Here is a 17,878-nt window from a genome sequence, read left to right on the forward strand (position 1 = left end):
AACAAACAATTAAAGGCAGGCCTGAGGGCCGTGAGTAGAGTCACCCAGGAGTAGAGTCACACAGGCCATTCATGTGTTTGTTGTTGTTGTTAGGTGCTGTCGAGTTGTAGACGACTCGTAGCGACCCTATGAACAAAAGGCCTGAGCACTGTTCATAGAGTTTCGAGAGACAGCCGTTTCAGAAGTGGATGCCACTATGCTTCCAAGCTTGTTTTAATCGGGGAGCTTCAGCAAACTGTCGCCATGGGTAAACGTTATCACATCTGGCACATCAATGTCACAGTGCTCAGCATCACACCACGAGTTACCTCTGTACAGAAACGCACAGAGCAGTGCTGTACCATCTAGAAGAATGTTTGACAGAAAAACCATTTGAACCAGGCCAGAGGGTCCTTTGGGGCTTTAAGCCACCACCTGCCTTAAACCCTAGGCCAAGGCCCAAGTCCTCGCTCCTGGGGGAAGAGCAGTATGGCACATCAAACACAAACCTGAAGCAAGCACATGACCCCCACAAACTTGTGATTATTTGAGTACGAGGACCGCCATGCCATACTTAGGCAGCAAGAAGCCACAGAAACTCTGCCTGGAGTCATCCGGGAAGCAGCATGGCCTCCTTCTCCTCCCCCTTCCGGGGCTTTACCACTGCCTGCCTTAAACCCTAGGCCAAGCCCCAAGGCCTCACTCCTGGGGGGAAGAGCAGTCTTGCAAGTCAAACACAAGCCCAAAAAAGCACTAGACCCCAAAAAAACCTTGCATTACCAGCGCACATACACGAACCACCATGCTCAGGCAGCAAGAAGTCACAGAAACCCTGGGTGGAGCCATACAGGAAGGACATGGCCGCCTTCTCTCCCCTCTCCCTTTGGGGTTTTAAGCCCCCTCCTGCCTTAAACCCTAGGCCACGCCTGGAAGGCCTCGCTCCTGGGGGGAAGAGCAGTACCACACATCAAACCCAAACCCGAAGTAAGCACGTGACCCCACAAACTTCCTTTCTCATAGACATTTAATTTTATAGAACTGTTGAAAATAATAATTTATTATAATCAATCAAGTGATATTCACACAATGCCCCTTCTGGGTCATCACAAGATATAAAAGAGAATAAGATAGACACGGTCTTATCCTCATTTAGCTTATAGTCTAACATTTAACAGAAAGACATAAATCAAACCAATAAAATCTTAGTATTGTAATCCATTTGCTCTTACATTCTTTCAGTTTGAGGAAGGTGAAACATTGTTTTCCTTCTTGGTTTTCTATATCCAGGATTTTGCAAATGTTCTTTCCAGTTCTTGTCCTTCATAATTTCTTCCATTTGCTTTAGCTACTCTACATTCAAAAACAAGTTTCAGAATCTGTCCAGATACACACTCTGGTCTTTTAGTTCTTTCCTATCTTTTTACTCACCTTATGTTTTTTCCATATGATAATCTAGCTATTATCTTGCAACTCATCTAATGTTCAGTGATTAGTGTTCAGTGTGTCAAATCTATTCTTAAAATTGTCTCTAAGCTTATGTGAGGGATACTCAAAGTCTTATATTGGCTCACATGAACAGTTTCAAATTGTACTTGCATCCAAGCAAATGGTAATCTATTCTACAGGTGGCCCTGTCTTGTTCTAACTAATCTAGCCCATAAGTGTGTCACCACATGTACAGTTGTTAGTCACACTGCTGTATAAAAAAGGTATTTACACTGAATGAATGGCTAATCTTCCAAAATTCTATCATATGATTATTAATGTCATTTCTACTAGTAAGGTTCCAATGACTGATTTTTATTATTTGTTGTTAGTTTTCTAATTACCAGAAATTGTCAATGCATCTTTAGTACTTGTGCAATCAATATTAGACTGCAGATGTTGGTAAAAATCTATACTTTCTTCATCTTTAGCATTAAATTTTAGTGGTTTTAGTTTTAATATCAGCTATATTAACAAGTCTTTCTTATAGGTATATGGATATTATCATCTCACTGACAATATGATACTGTCAGACTGATCTTAAAATGCCCTTTTTGATGGTGATAATGGTTCCTCCTCACTTTGTCACTCCAGACACAGTAGATCATATGATGGTTCTATTCAAAATTACTTAAATTAATCTATTTTTTCTCAACAGTGCATGCATCACTGATCTTAATATATTCTACTGATTTTTTTCTAACTTCCAAATGTTCTGCATTCATACTTCATACATTCAGATATTTGTAACTATTTCTTAGTTGGAGTCCATTTCACAAAAAGTAGTACAAGCTGGAAGGATTCAGTCATATATGCAAATAAATTAGGAATACAACCACCTGGCAAAACCCTGAAAAATATCCAGATTTTTGTCCATTCCTAAGAAAAAAAGGGGAAAAAAATCCAACATAATGCTGAAATTATTGAACAAGGTCAATAACATCACACACAATTACAATTTTGCTGAAGAAAATGAAAAAGAGTTCACAGCTATGCATCACCAAAAACCTCCTAAAAAGTCAAGCTTGATGTAGAATAAATGACATTGATCATGTATCTTGACTAATAGAAGAGCATATCACAAAAAACAGTTATCTGTTGTAATGACTACACAATGATATTCAACTCTGTAGATAAAAACAAGTTATGGCTGGGATTGTAAGGATTAAGAATCCCAGAACACCTAATTGTGCTCATGTGATACCTGAACACATACCAAGAAGCATTCAAACAAAGGACTGTCTCTGTGTGTATATGTGTGTGTTTTAAAGTCAGAAAAGTTATACAAGAAGGTTGTATTTTTTCACCATAGCTATTTAACCTGTAAAGTGAACAAATAAACTAAGAACTTGGATCATATGATAATATTCTTGGTGGTGCAGTACCTAGAGAGTTGCAAAGATCATGCCTTCCTGTCAGTTAGAAAAGCAAAGACATCATGTTGAAGAGAAAAACACGTCTAACATAAACCATGTTAATCTACATAGCTTCATATTAATGTAAAAATAGACAATGAGTAAGGAAACCTGTACACGGAGTAACTGTATCAAAAAGAATTCACTGACTCAGACAATTTCATGTAGTAGTATATGATCAAGAACCAATGGTAATAAAGAAGAAGTTCAAGCTGCTCTGAATGAATTGGCAAAAAAAATAAGATAGCAGGAATTGATGGGATACCAATTGACATATTTCAACATATGCAACCCTGGATATGTTAAGCAGGTTGTGCCAAGAAATCTAGAGTAAAGCTACCTGGCCAACTGACAGGAAAGAGATTCCTATGTATTTCCACTACCACAAAATGTGATCTAATAAGATGTGGAAATTATTGAACAACATCAGTAATATCACATGCAAGCAAAATCATGCTGAAGATTATTTTTAAAAATGACTAAAATGATACATGGACAGCGAACTGCTAAAAATACAAGCTGAATGTAGAAGAGGCCACAGCACTAGGGACATCATTGACAATGTCAGATCTTGGCGGAAAGTAGAGAGTAACAGAAGGATGTTTATTTGTGTTTTAGTAATATACAAAAGTGTTTGGCATTGTAGATCACACACAACAAATTATGACTAACATTGAGAAGAAAGAGAATTCCAGAACACTTGATAGTGTTCATGTGAAACCTATACCTAGACAGGGAAGCTGTTGTCTGAACAGAGCAAAAAGAGCACTGCATACTTCAAAATTAAGAAAGAAGTATGTCAGGAGTATCCTTTCTCCGTATACTTTCAATCTATATGTGGAACATCATTTGGGAGGGTGGATTTAATGAACAAGAATGTGGCATCAGGATTGGAGAGACTCATTAACAATCTCTGTTAAGCATATAATACAATCTTGCTCATTGAAACTGAGGGGGCTTGTAGTATTTGCAGCAGAAAGTCATGGACTGCAGTCTTCAATAAGGATTGTATCTGAACATCAAGAAAACAAAGACCCTCATGATTGGTCAATTGGAAGAATCATGATAGATGGAAAAAAGATTGAGGTTGTTAACAGTTTCATCTTGCTCAGATCCTCAATCAACAATTTCAGCTTCAGCAGTCAGAAAATCAAAAGATGAATTGCTTTAACAAAGTGCTGTCAAGGACCTCTCCAGAGTGTTAAAGAACAACAATATCAGATATGTGTGATCCAGGCCATGGATTGCTTAATTAATTGCTTAATTACTTGCTTAATTAGTTGCATCTGAGAGCTGTCAATGACTGAGGATGACAGAACAAGAACCAATGCCTTTGAGTTGTGATACTGGAGAACAGTATTTGAACATACTATGGACTGCCAAGTGAACAAACAAATCTCTCCTAGAGAGGGTAAGACTAGCTTACTCTTTGGAGGCAAAGATTTTGAAGCTCTATCTCACATACTTTGTACCTGTTGCCAGGAGGGACCAGTCCTTGCAGACGGACATCATGCTTGGAAGGGTAGAGGTTCAGCTCAAGAGAGGAAGACCCTGGATTAGATAGATTGACACAGTGACAGTGGCAGTGGGACTAGGTTTGTCAGAGATGGTGAAGTTGGCTCAGGATAGGGCAGTGTTCAGAGATACTGTTCATAGGGTCACTATGAGTCATCGTTGACTTGACGTCACATAATAACAGTCTTTCCTTTGTTACTCTCACCACATGACCAGGACTATGCAAATATTAGATGTTTGTGTCCACTAAGGAGATTATATAGCTTGCTAATATTATAAATAAGGTAAATGGCACCTTTTTGGTGAGGCCATGCAAATATGATACGTTGTTGTTGTTGTTATGTGCTGTCGAGTCGTTTGCGACTCATAGTGACCTTATGCACAACAGCCCTAAACCCTGCTCTATCCTGTGCCAATCGCATTGCCTCTGACACACCCATTCCAATTACCCCAGTCACTGAATCAATCCATCTCATAGAGGGTCTTCCCCTCCTGCACTGTCCCTCCACCCTACCAAGCATTATGTCCCTCTCCAAGGACCTGTCTCTCCTTACAACATGTCCAAAGTATGTCAGACAAAGCCCCAGAATCCTTGCCTCCAAGGAGTAGCCTGGCTTAACCCTCTCTAGGATGAATATGATATATATCAAATATGATATATAGACCACTAATATGGGGATTGATCAATCGTGACCTCTTAAACTGAGCAGATTTAGAGTCAGAAAATAAAGATCTTAATATTGCTATGTACTCTTAAGTCAGAATTTTCCCACAGCTAACTGTCAAGTGGGTTTACAGAGGCGGTAAATCAGACAGGAGGAGAGTATTCACATTTCTCCCAGAGCAGCTAGTGGATTCGAACTGTTACCCTTTGGACTGGCAGTGCAGCTCATTACCATTAGGCCACCAGAGCTACCTAGAGATTTCACTACCATCAAGAGAGAAGAACAAGAGTGCACAGAACACCTTTTTGGCCTGAGATTTCACTGAACCATAGAGAGAAAAACAACAGTGCGAGGGAGACAGAGATCAAGATAAAACAACTCAAAATACCCCATCAGTAGCACAGTGAGAATAGGAGCCTCATCAGTGGCAGCAACAGTGGTAGCAGCAGCAGTGGCCTCAGGAACCAAAGACTACTAGGAGACAAAGTTGAACTAGGGCTACCAAACAACGAAACTAGAGCTGAGCACTTTCAGGCCTAGGCTCACTGGCAGAGTGGGTGATGCATCAACAGCAGAACTCAAGGAGCTTTGTAACATTCGCATGATCAGTGAAGAGGCCAAAGCCTGCACAAAGTCAAGTGTCAAAGAAAGGTCTGCCAACAGCAAGAAGCTTTCCTGATGGAATAATGTTATCATGTCATATGAGTTTCCATATTTAAGTAGCAACCTGTTTTCCTAATAAACCCTATAATTCAAGTATTGCTTGTAAGTTTCACGTGGCCATAGAAATGATTAAATTATTGATTCTTTTAGAAAAGAGAGCTGTAAGAGGAACAGACAGTTGTTGGCGGAGTCGTTAAAAGAAGACGTGGAGTGTGGGACATGTCCCCATGTTGCTTTTGATGGAGATCTTTTCCCTTGTGAAGTTTGTGGAGATTAAACTCTAACTCACCTATGCCCACGTACTTTTGACAGTGAAGAATATGACATTTACAATGGACTGCCAAAGGAATGAACAAATCTGTGATAGAAGAAGGGCAACCAGGATATTCCTTAGACATGAGCATGATAATACTTTGGCTCACCTAACTTGGTCATGTTATCAGGAGGACTAGTCCCTGAGAAAGACAGCTTGTTTGAGAAAGTAAAGAGACAGTGAAAATGAGGAAGATTCTTGTTATATATATTGACACAGTGGCCTCACCAATGGGCTCAAGCGTAGTAACAGAATTGCTCAGGCCCAGGCAGCATCTTGATCTGTTTTGCATGTGACTGCTACGAGCTGGACCAAACTCAACAGTACCCAGCAATAACAACAAACTTGGATTCATTTATTTATATATTTAAGTTGGGAATAATATTGCCTTCTCTACCTATATTCAGAAGCTCTGGTAGCCTAGTAGCTAAGGAGTTGCACTGCCTATCCAAAAGTGTATGGTTTGAAACCACCAGCTGCTCTGTGGAAGAGAGATGCACAATCTCCTCCCATGCAACTGCCACCTCAGAAAACACGCTACAGGGTCAGCTATGAGTTGGTTTCAACTTGACCGTATGCAACCCAACAAAATTCCTATAGATGGTTATTATAACACTCAGAGGAAACCACAAATCTGAAATCACATAATGAGTTGTGAAGCTGTCTGCAAAGCTAAAAATAAGCAATTGATTTTTAGTCAACTCTGATTCATAGTGACTTCACCTGTGTCAAAGCACAACTGTCTCCCATAGAGTTTACACTGCGTGTTTTCTTTTTCAAAGTTAGATGACCAGGAATTTCTTCTAAAACGCCATCATTGTGGTGAGCAGCCAAATGCTTAACCGTTTGTACTACCCAAGTTCACTGCCGCCAAGATAAAGTGTTATATTAGGATGGCAAAGAATGGGTGGCACCTAAGCTTGCTTATTACAATGTGGATAAAAACAGTGCCTGAGCTCTGAAATTATATTTTTTGTTTGGACAATACGTTCTTGCTTTAGTGTGTACATAATAGTGAAATATTCCTTAAAGTCCACTGGAAAAAAATTCTTTTTACTTCAATGAGCTAACAATTCATTAATAATCTGTTCCATAGTGTTTGATGATTGACAAAGTGTATTTGTTTCTTGGCCTCACCTAATCTTGTTCAATTCTGATCTTACCGTGTTTGGAGTGGTCATTTTATTACTATGTCTTTCCTTTTCAATGAGTGTTTATAAAAATGCAAAATACAAAGACTAGCCCAATTACCTTCTGATACTATCTTGCAAATAAATACTCCAGTCTGCTTTCAGGAATTTACATAGCCAGCACTACACATTTTAAAAACAGCCCATCCACTGCAGTGTTCTGACACCGTGGCGCCGTTCCCCAGGTCATGAAGTGTGTTTTCTTGGCTGTACATCATTGCTGAAAAAGGTTTCTTTGCCTTTAATGTAAAATGCATCAGTGATGCATCAGGACCTTGCTGGCAGGCCACCATGAGGCTCTCAATCACTGACCTCCTGCCAAGTGACAGAGGCTAGGTTCAGATTCTCATGTGGACACTTTAGCAAGCAAAGTGGAAGAGCACAAGAAACTCACGATTGATTAAAAAAAAAGTACACAAAATAAACTACCAAGAGGAACTGACTTAATAGATATTCGGCAGGGGTTGGGGTGATAGAGAGAGGGGTAGAACAAATCCGTAGTTCACTCTTTTTGGATTTTCATTTAAATGTAGACCAAGTGCAAAACATCTTTTATCTTAAAGTGTTATCATTAATTGAATGTAACATGTTATGATGCTAAGTGAAAGGGTAAGAGTTTAAATTCACAAATCACTTTGAAAAGCAGAAAGATTGGCAGTTTCTTCTCATTAGGATTTACAGCCTTGGAAAACTGATAGAGGGTGATTATAAGCCAGAACCAGCTCAGCTATAGTGAGCTTTAATATCTGTTTAACTTTGCCTTGCTGTGCTTTGAGAATGATTTTGGTGTCAATTAAATACACCATATTTTGTAATTGTTGTTGTTATGAGTCATTGAATCAGAACCAACTCATTATTGAACCTCCAGCAGATTTTCAGATGTAATAATCGCATGGTAGGCAATGGTCCATCCCTGTCCCGCAGAGCAGCTGGTGGTGAATAAATATATATTACAGAGAGAGAGGATATGTATGTATGTATGTATGTATGTATGTGTATATATATATATATAGAGAGAGAGAGAGAGAGACAGAGAGAGAGAGACAGAGAATGTATGTACTCACAAATATGTACATATACACACACACATATATGCAGAGAGAGAGAGAGAGAGAGAGTGGTTGCATTGTTGTGTGCTTAGAACTGGAACTGACGATAGCTTACCCTCCAGCTGGTTTTCAGAGGCAGTAAATCACAAAGAAGGAAGTAGCTGCTTAATTTTGAGTTGAAAAAAAAATATTGCAGAGGAGCATAAGTTTGAGAAGTGGAAAAACTTTTGAAAGTACTCTAGGTTATGTGAGCCAGAGTAAGGTTTTGAAAAACCTGGAGTTCTAAAGGGTGTTATTAGAATTCCATATAAATGTAAATTACTAATCTACTTGCTGGTATCAGATTCATCTATCAAAACAGAAAAAGAAGGATCAGGAGTCAGAGTTGATTGGCATCCAAGTGTTCAACTTAGGACATAGGTTCTCAGTGGGCAAAGGAACCTTAATAAACTCATCTAAGAAAAGTCATCTATGAAAACTAAAACTCAGCTGAACTAGGTGATTTCCAAAGATTACAGCGCTAGTTGGAGAGATGAGGAGGATAAAAGGGCTACTTATTCAGGGGGTTACGGTACATATAATATGGTAGGATAGAAAACTTTTAAAAAGTATTGTTTTAAACTTTTTCCTGTGATTTAAGTGAAGGTTTACAGAGTAAATAGGGCTACCATTTAAAAGTTCATATATATTTCCTTTCATTACACTGATTACAATCCTCACATTAGAACATCACATGTCTCATTTCTTCCATGTGTTTCTCATTCCTATTTTTTCCCTTCCTATCGTTTCTTGACACTCAAATTAATCCCTGGAAAATGTTGTACAGTTTATTGTTCTAAAGACTTCATTGTTCCTGAGTGCTATTGACCCCCGTATTGATTGGTCTATTGTTTGGCTGAAAGGTGTGTCACCGTGGTGATTGCAGTTCCAGACTTGAAGGGTGGTGACTACCGGTGAGAACACTGGGGCATCACCAGTTTCTGTCAAGCCCATAGTCCTTGCCTTACTGTGATTTTACGTTGTAGTGCACAATTCTCTCCCATCCTATCATGAACCTATATGAGCTCTGCCTGCAGTAATGGCAAAGCACCATCTGATTTCAGAGTTCTCATCATTATCCATTCATTCTTCGGACTGATGATCTTTTACATTCTTCATTCTTCTTTACTCTAAATTAGCAGAGATAAGTAATTTCACCAAGATAACTGCTAAAAAAAAATTAAGGCTGCTTTTCAGATCACATTTGCTGCTCATGAAAGGAGAATGGAGAACGTTGTGCTTTGTGCATTTTTGTGTGTTTTTCTTTCCCTCAATAATATTGTATTAAGCCACTTTCTTTTTGTACTTTGCCATTCTCTTTATTCAATTTAACATGAGTCTCTTCTCTAGCAACTCTCACTACCTTCCTCTTCCATTCCCGGAGCCACCAGAGAATGCTACTTTCTCTGTATAAACTTTTCTTAAGTCTTTAAAAATTGGACTTGTATACTTTTGTCATTTTGTGATTGAACTTATTTTAAGGAGCAAAACGTTCTCCACCCTCATCCACACATGAGGTGTTTTGTGGGTTTTTCATTGTTCTTTGATCTTATATTTTGTTCCATTATGTGTTATGTATTAGAATTTATTATTCTTTCTATCAGAGTCGCTTAGGTTGTTTCCATCTCTCATAAATAATGCTGCAATGAATATGATTTTGTGCATGTTTGATTGTGTCAGGGCTCTCATTCCTTTGGGATATATACTTAAATATCTCAAAGGGAGCTCTGGTGGCCTAGTGGCAAGAAGCTGCACTGTAATCCCAAAGCCATGGGGTTTGAATCCACCAGCTACCATGCAGAAGATGGGCAATCTCCTACTGTGTGATTAACTGCCTCTGAAAACCCACTGGAGGGTCAGCTATGGGTTGGTTCCAAGTCTACAGTACACAACAACAACAGTGGAATTGTGCCTGATTCAGGCCCTGGTCTCCACAATTACATACATCAGAGAGATGGATAATGTATAAGAATGACAGAATAAGAACTGATACCTTTGAGTTGTGCTGGAAAAGAGTGCTGGACTTCTAAGAGAACAAATAGATCTGTCCTGGAGAGGGTGAAGCCAGGTTGGTCCTGGGATGCAAGGATTTTGAAGCTCGGTCTCACATACTTTGGGAATATTGCTAAAAGGGACCAGTCCTTTGAGAAAAACGCCATGCTCGGAAGAGTAGAGGCACAGCACAAAAGAGGAAGACTCTCAAGATGAAATGGATTGACACAGTAACTGGGGAAATGGAGGTAGTTGTGTAAGAGTCATTGAGATTGGCTCAGGATAGAGTAGGGATCAGAGTGAGAGTGCATAGGGTTACTATGAGTCACAATTGGTTTGAGGGCACATAAGAACAACAAGAACAGTAGACTTGTTGAACCAAATAGTATTTTTACAAAAATGCAGTTTCATGTCCTGCTAAATGTGCCCTATCAATACCAATTCTGGTTATGCCCAATTCCACTTATGGTGACCTTACATATGTGAGCGTAGAATGATGCACCCCAGTGCTTTGAATAATTTATTTCTTTTCAGAGTAGATCACTTGACCTTTCTCCCAGGGAGCTTCTGAATGAATTCAAATTTCTTAATTTTTGGTTACTAGCCAAACATTTACTGCGTAGACCACCCAGGGATAAAAGATGCCCTATGTTTGTGTAGCCTGTACGAAGTTGTGCTGCTCACCCAAAGCTTGCACATCTCCAGTGGTTCAATTCCACCAGTGGCTCCATAGGATTTATATTATAAGACACTCAATAGAAATGTACTGTGGGTCACCAGCAATTTTGCGACGGTTCATATAACTAATATAAAGTTTAAGCATTTTAAATTCTTTCCTTCCTAGCATTTCTTGATAGTAATATCTTTGTTGGCTATGTCAAATGTTATCCAAATTCCAGGTAGCATCATTATCCATGCCACTCAGACCCCACTAATGCTTAAATAATCTCATTCTTAAGTAAACGTTATCTTCTTTGCTGCTCTATCCATTGTCCTCAAATGGAACTGAGTCACAGATGACCATCCAGTATTTTTCTGAGCCTGATAGTCTTACTGGAGAAGATTGTGCACCTTTCTCCTACAGACTCACTGGTGAGTTGGAACCATCAGAGAGCCTTTGGACTAGTAGATTATCTCTACAGAGTAGATCACCACAGCTCCTTTCTACTATCTTTATCAATTTCACATAAACTCTCCTATCCCTAAATAGAATCTGTCTTCTTGATGCTGAGCTTCAATCCATATTGAAGACAACAGCTCTTCACCTTTTGCAGCAAACACTTCAAGTCCTCCTCACTTTCAGCAAGCAAGCTTGTGTCATCTGCATAATGGATGTTGTTGATGAGCTTACTTCCAATCCTGATGCTACACTACTTATCATAAAACCCAACCTCCTGATTGATCTGTTCTGCATATAGATTGAAAAAGTATGGAGACAGGATGTATCCCTGACACACCCCTCTCCTGATTCTGAACCACGCAGTGTTTCCTTGCTCTGTTCTGAGGACAGCTTCTTGGTCCAAGTACAGGTTTTGTGTAAGCACTATCAAGTCTTTGGGATTCCTGATCTTCTCAGAGTTTGCCACAGTTTGTTGTGGTCCACACAGCCAAAGCCAACGAAACACAGATCTTCCTCTGCTACTCTTTGCTTTCAGCCAACATTCTTCTGATATTGGTGATAATGTCTCCAGTGCCTCTTCTAAACTCAGCTTGTACTTCTGGTAGTTCTCTGACAATGTATTGTTCTCATGGTTTGGGGATAATCTTCAACAGGATTTTGTTTGTGTGTGATATTAGTGATATTGTTGCTGTTGTTATATACTGTTGAGTCACCTGTGACTCACAGTGACCCAATGTACAACAGCTCTAAACCCTGCTTTATCTTGTGTCAATCTTATTGTCGCTGACACACGTGCCCCCATTATACAAGCCACTGAATTAATCCATCTCATCTAGGCTCTTCTTCTCTTGTGCTGTCCCTCCACACACCCAAGCATGACATCCCTCTCCAAGGACTCATTCTGCTTAGCAATATATCCAAACTATGTCAGACAAAGCTTCATAATCCATGCCTCCAAGGAGTAGCCTGGTCTCACCCTCTCTAGGACAAACGTGTTTGTACTCCTAGCAGTCCACGGTATATTCAATATTATTCTCTAGCACCACAGCTGAAAGGCATCAATTCTCCTTCTATTATCCTAGTCACTGTCCAACTTTCCAACGCATAGCAAATAATTGCAAAGACCAGGGCCTGGATCAGGAGCACCTTAGTCTCCAGACTGACATCTTTGCTCTTTGTACTTTGAAGAGATATCTGACAGCAGACTTTCCCCAATGCAATTTGTCTTTTAATTTCCTGGCTGCTGGTAACAAGAGTGTTGATTTTAGAGCCATACAATATAAAGCTGCTAACAATCTCAGTTTATTCACCATGTATCATGATACCACCAACTGGCCCAGAGGTAAGAATCTTTATTTTTTTTATATCGAGCTTCAATACATATTGAAGGCTGCAGTCCTTAAACTTCTGTAGCCGGTGCTTCAGGTCCTCTTCAGTTTCAGCAAGCGGGGTTATGTCATCTGCGTAATGCAGATTGTTGATGAGTCTACCCCCAATCCTGATGCCACACTTCTCCTCATAAAGCCCAGCCTCCTGGATAACCTGTTCTGCATATAGATTGAGAAGGTATAGAGATAGGACACATCCCTGGCATACACCCTTCCCAATTTTGAACCATGCAGTGTTTCCTTGCTCTGTTTTGACGACTGTCTCCTGGTCCAAGTATAATCTTCACATAAGCAAAATCAAGTGTTCTGGAAGTCCCATTCTTCTCAAAGTCAGCCACAATTTGTTGTGATCCACACAGTCAAATGCCTTTGCATAGTCAATGAAAACACAGGTAAACGTTTCTCTGCTACTTTCTGCTTTAAGCCAAGATCCAGCGGATATTAGCTATAATATCTCTAGTACCATGACCTAGTCTAAACCCAGCCTGCACTTCAGGCAATTCTCTGTTGATGTGGATTCCATTCATTTTTTTAATAATCTTCAGCAGAATCTTGCTTGCATGTGATATCAATGATATTGTTCGATAAATCTGCACTCTGTCGGGTACCTCTTCCAGTCAGTTGGTCAACTTGTTGTTGTTGTTGTTGTTGTTGTTGTTGTTGTGTGCTGTCGAGTCACTTGCGACTCATAGCGACCTTATGTACAATAGCCCTAAACACTGCTCTGTCCTGTGCCAATCGCACTGTCTCTGAAGCACTTATCCCAATTGCTCCAGTCACTGAATCAATCCACCTCATAGAGGGTCTCCCCTCCTGCGCTGTCCCTCCACCCTACCAAGCATGATGTCCTTCTCCAAGGACCGGTCTCTCCTCACAACATGTCCAAAGTATGTTATATGGAGCCTCAGAATCCTTGCCTCCAAGGAGCCACCCGGTTTAACCCTTTCCAGGACGAATCTGTTTATTTTCCTAGCAGTCCATGGTACATTCAATACTCTTCTCCAGCACCACAGCTCAAAGGCATCAATTCTCCTTCTATCCTCCTTGGTCATTGTCCAACTCTCTGATGCATAACAAGTGATTGCAAAGACCATGGCCTGTATCAAACAAACCTTAGTCTCCAGGGAGACACCGTTGCTCTTCAGTACTCTGGAGAGGTCCCTAATAGCAGACTTTCCCATAGCAATGTGCCTTTTAATTTCCTGGCTACTGGTGCCAAGAGTGTTGACTGTGGAGCCAAGCAAACTAAAGCTGTGAACAATCTCAATCTCTTCACCATTCACCCTGATACTACCAATTGGTCCAGTGGTGAGAATCTTTGTCTTCTTGACATTGAGCCTCAATCCATCTACACACCACTTCTACAGGACACATCGCCTTCATTTGGGAAACATTACCACCAAACTTCAAAGACATTGGTCCCAACATAAGGAACTACCAGCAGCTGACGTGTTTGGGATCACAGAAGCCAAGGAAGCTTCATATATAAGCTACTAGATCAAGGGCTGGTCAACTGGAGATAGATGTGAAGGGAGTGGGTAGAAATGGATGGGTATCCTGGTGGATGGTGGAGCAGGGAAATAAGTGGGTAAAGACACGTGTGCCAAAGGCAGCACAACATTGACACTAATGGTTAACTCCACAATAAGAGATATACCTTTTACTTTTTCTATAAAATGCTGGTCTGTCTGATACTTCTCTAAATCTGAACATTCAGATTAAGACAGACTAGGAAGAAGGACTGGCCATCCACTTCTGAAATAGCAGGCCTCTGAAAACCCTATGTACAATATAAATAGGGAGTTCTGGTGGCCTAGTGGGTAAGGAGGTGTGCTTCCAACACAAAAGCAAGCAGTTTGAATCCCCCAGCTCCTCTACAGGAGAAAGAAGGGCAATCTCCTCCCACGTAACTTGGTGATATTGTTCAATAATTTCCACACTCTGTGGGGTCACAACTGGCAGCACTATGGTAAAGAAAAGATTGAGGATGTTAAGGATTTCAGCTTGTTCAACTTTATAATCAACCCTGTTGGCAGCAGCAATTAGGAAACCAAAAGATGAATCACTCTGGGAAAGTCTGCTGTCAGGAACCTTTCCAAAGTGCTAAAGAGTAATGATGTCAGTTTAGAGACTAAGGTGCACATGATCCAGGTCATGGTCTTTGCAATTATTTACTATGCATCAGAGAGCTAGAAAATGACTACGGTTGATAGAAGAAGAATCCTTAAGTTGTGGTGCTGGAAGACTATTGAACATACAATGAATGACCAGGAGAACAAATAGGGTTGTCCTGGAGAAGATAAAACCAAGTTTCTCCTTGAAAACAAGGCTTTCGAAGCTCTAACTCACATACTTTGAGCATGTATCCAGGACGGACTAGTCCTTGGACAAAGATATCATGCTTGGAAGGGTAGATGGGCAGTGTAGGAGAGGGAGACGCAGATGAGATGAATTGGCAAGATAACAGGAACAATAGGGTTAGGTGTGTCAGTCAACAAGACAAGCTTAGAATAGGGCAGGGTTCAGAGCTATTATACATAGGGTCACCATGAGGCATGGGTGACTTAATGGCACATAACAACAACAATCCTTAAATAGCTCATTTGTTAGAAAGACAAAAAATAATACCTTGTCTGCTAGGGTAACACTTTGAGCTGCTCAGTACTGACATTTTTCTCTTCAAATATCTGTTAAAGTTGATTGTACCCTATCCCCTAAAGTTAGGCATGCTACATTACCAACTTATACCAGTAAGACATGATAACACGGAACATGTGTCATTTCCAAGTGGAAACCTTCCAGAGCCAGTGGGCAATTTGCTGGTTTCTTTCCAGATGTTATAATGATAGACAACATTCCAGATGGTGAGTCTTCAATTAGACATTATTAGAAAAGTCTCTACAAATTTGAAAAAGTCTCTACAAACTCAAAATTGACATTTTGAATAAGCAAGAAAAGGAAGAAAACAATAAAAACTACTCTTTTAAGGCAAAGCGTATTAGCAGCTTTTGTTACCAAACATATAGCACATTGCCCTTGGTTCCCCTATGAAATCATTCTAACAATAGAATTTTTAGGTGTAAGGTGATTACCACTTTACCACTCAATCCAATAGTACCAACTAAGTATAATACTAGCCAAATAACTTTCTATTTGTAAACTGGAAAGTTCCTATCTGATATAACTAAGATATTTAAAGTCTGAGAAAAAGAAAACCAACTGTCTTAATTAATGCGTCTGGTTAAGAGTAATGCTATATTGTATATTCATATCATTCCTGGAAGTGATACAACAGATTTTCTTGAGACAGATTTTTGTCAAATGCAGTTGATCAGTTAAGAAAGAGTAATAATAGTTTTAACAAATGATAGTAATTGCTTTATACAGATAAATTACATACATTAAGAAATGTTTTGTGCACACACACACAGGCACACATTCAGATGCACACTCTTTTTTACCTAAATACTAAGAAAATTTAAGTTATCTCTCCAAAAACACTTGCAGTCACAACTATGTATTTTGCACATAGTTGCAAGGAACGTATTGGTATAAGGGGGTCTGTGATATACTCCTGATTAATAAATGTGGTATTAACAACATAGGCTAGTTCTACCTTCACTGTTGTTCTAGAGCATATAAATATTATTATACATTTTACTCCATGGTATTTATTTACATGTTCAGAGTTCCAATGTACTTGACCAGACAAATAAAGAATTTCCAAGACCTCTCTAGTAACTTGTTTGTCTTATGTGATTTTTAGGAGAAACTTGAATAATATACCTTTGATTTTTCATTTTGGCAAATGAATGAGATAATTCAGTCTCTAATATCTGAAAATTAAATTGTAACAATTACTTTAGAATGTTCCAATGCAACGGAATCAGTGTTTAGAAAAACAGAAACCAAAAAGTAGGTCTGGGTTGTAGTTAAGGAAGTAAGGACAGAGCCTGGATTCCCTAAAATGCAACAGGACTATTAGTTCATTCAAAAAGCACAAGACACAGAGTAGTTGCTATATACTGAGATTTCTTTCCCCCCCTTTGGTTTCTCAGGGTTAACCTTAGTCCTTAAGGGATTTTCACTGGTCTTACAGAAGCAGCAGAGCTTTAGTGATTAAGGACAAGAATAATATACCTTCTTCAGCCTTTGATCTAAAGCATTTAACCACTGCTTAACCATCTAAGACCACCAATGGTGAAGATAAAGAGAAATGAACAGCAAGTTCATTCACCCAATAAGATTGCTCTCAATGCCCACTTAGGAGGTTATAGGTATAGGTTCACAGGGATGAATTGCCTTACTCATTATTGGATATCTCAGGAATCTCTTGAAGCCTAAATTCACTCCTCAAACTAGAAACAGTATAATTAACTTTAAGACATTAAATTTCTGTAATGAAGATAAGGAGCTAATAATTTTTCTAGAAAGTGTCCAAATACAACTGTGTACTATATCCTTGTGCTCTAAATGTACTGTGATTGAGTTCTAAATTGCTATCAATCTCCATAGTCCACACATAAAAAACATATCATGAGAGTAAAAGGCCCATTGACTTTTGAAGCATAGAAGTCTGAAAACACAGTAATAACACAAGATAATAAAAAACACATATGATGAGTCTTTAACCATGTAATTAACTACAAGTTGGTCAGTCTATCAATTGTGAACACATTGTTGTTTCTTTTTTAGTTATGTTAGATCACTTTAATTATAGTCATTTTCAGTGTATGTATTCAGAGTATGTTTCACAACTGCATACTGTTTACAAATATACAAATATCTGTGTATTCATAAATATGGTTTCAGTACTTATATTTTGATTATTAAAATAATAGAGAGAAAGCAGAATCATATGGTTGCAAATTATTTGGTACTTCTACACACAGGAAAAGTTTATTTCTCCACCCTTTTGAATTTGATTTTGTATTATAACCACTCTTAGGGATGCATCCTGTCTCCATACCTTTTCAACATGTATGCAGAGCATATTATCAGAGAGGCTGGGCTCTATGGGGAGAATTGTGGCATCAGGATTGGTGGAAGATCTATTAACAATCTG

This window comes from Elephantulus edwardii, unplaced genomic scaffold, assembly GCF_000299155.1.
Source record: "Elephantulus edwardii isolate Elephantulus edwardi_28Jun2011 unplaced genomic scaffold, EleEdw1.0 scaffold00147, whole genome shotgun sequence".
Taxonomy (NCBI): domain Eukaryota; kingdom Metazoa; phylum Chordata; class Mammalia; order Macroscelidea; family Macroscelididae; genus Elephantulus; species Elephantulus edwardii.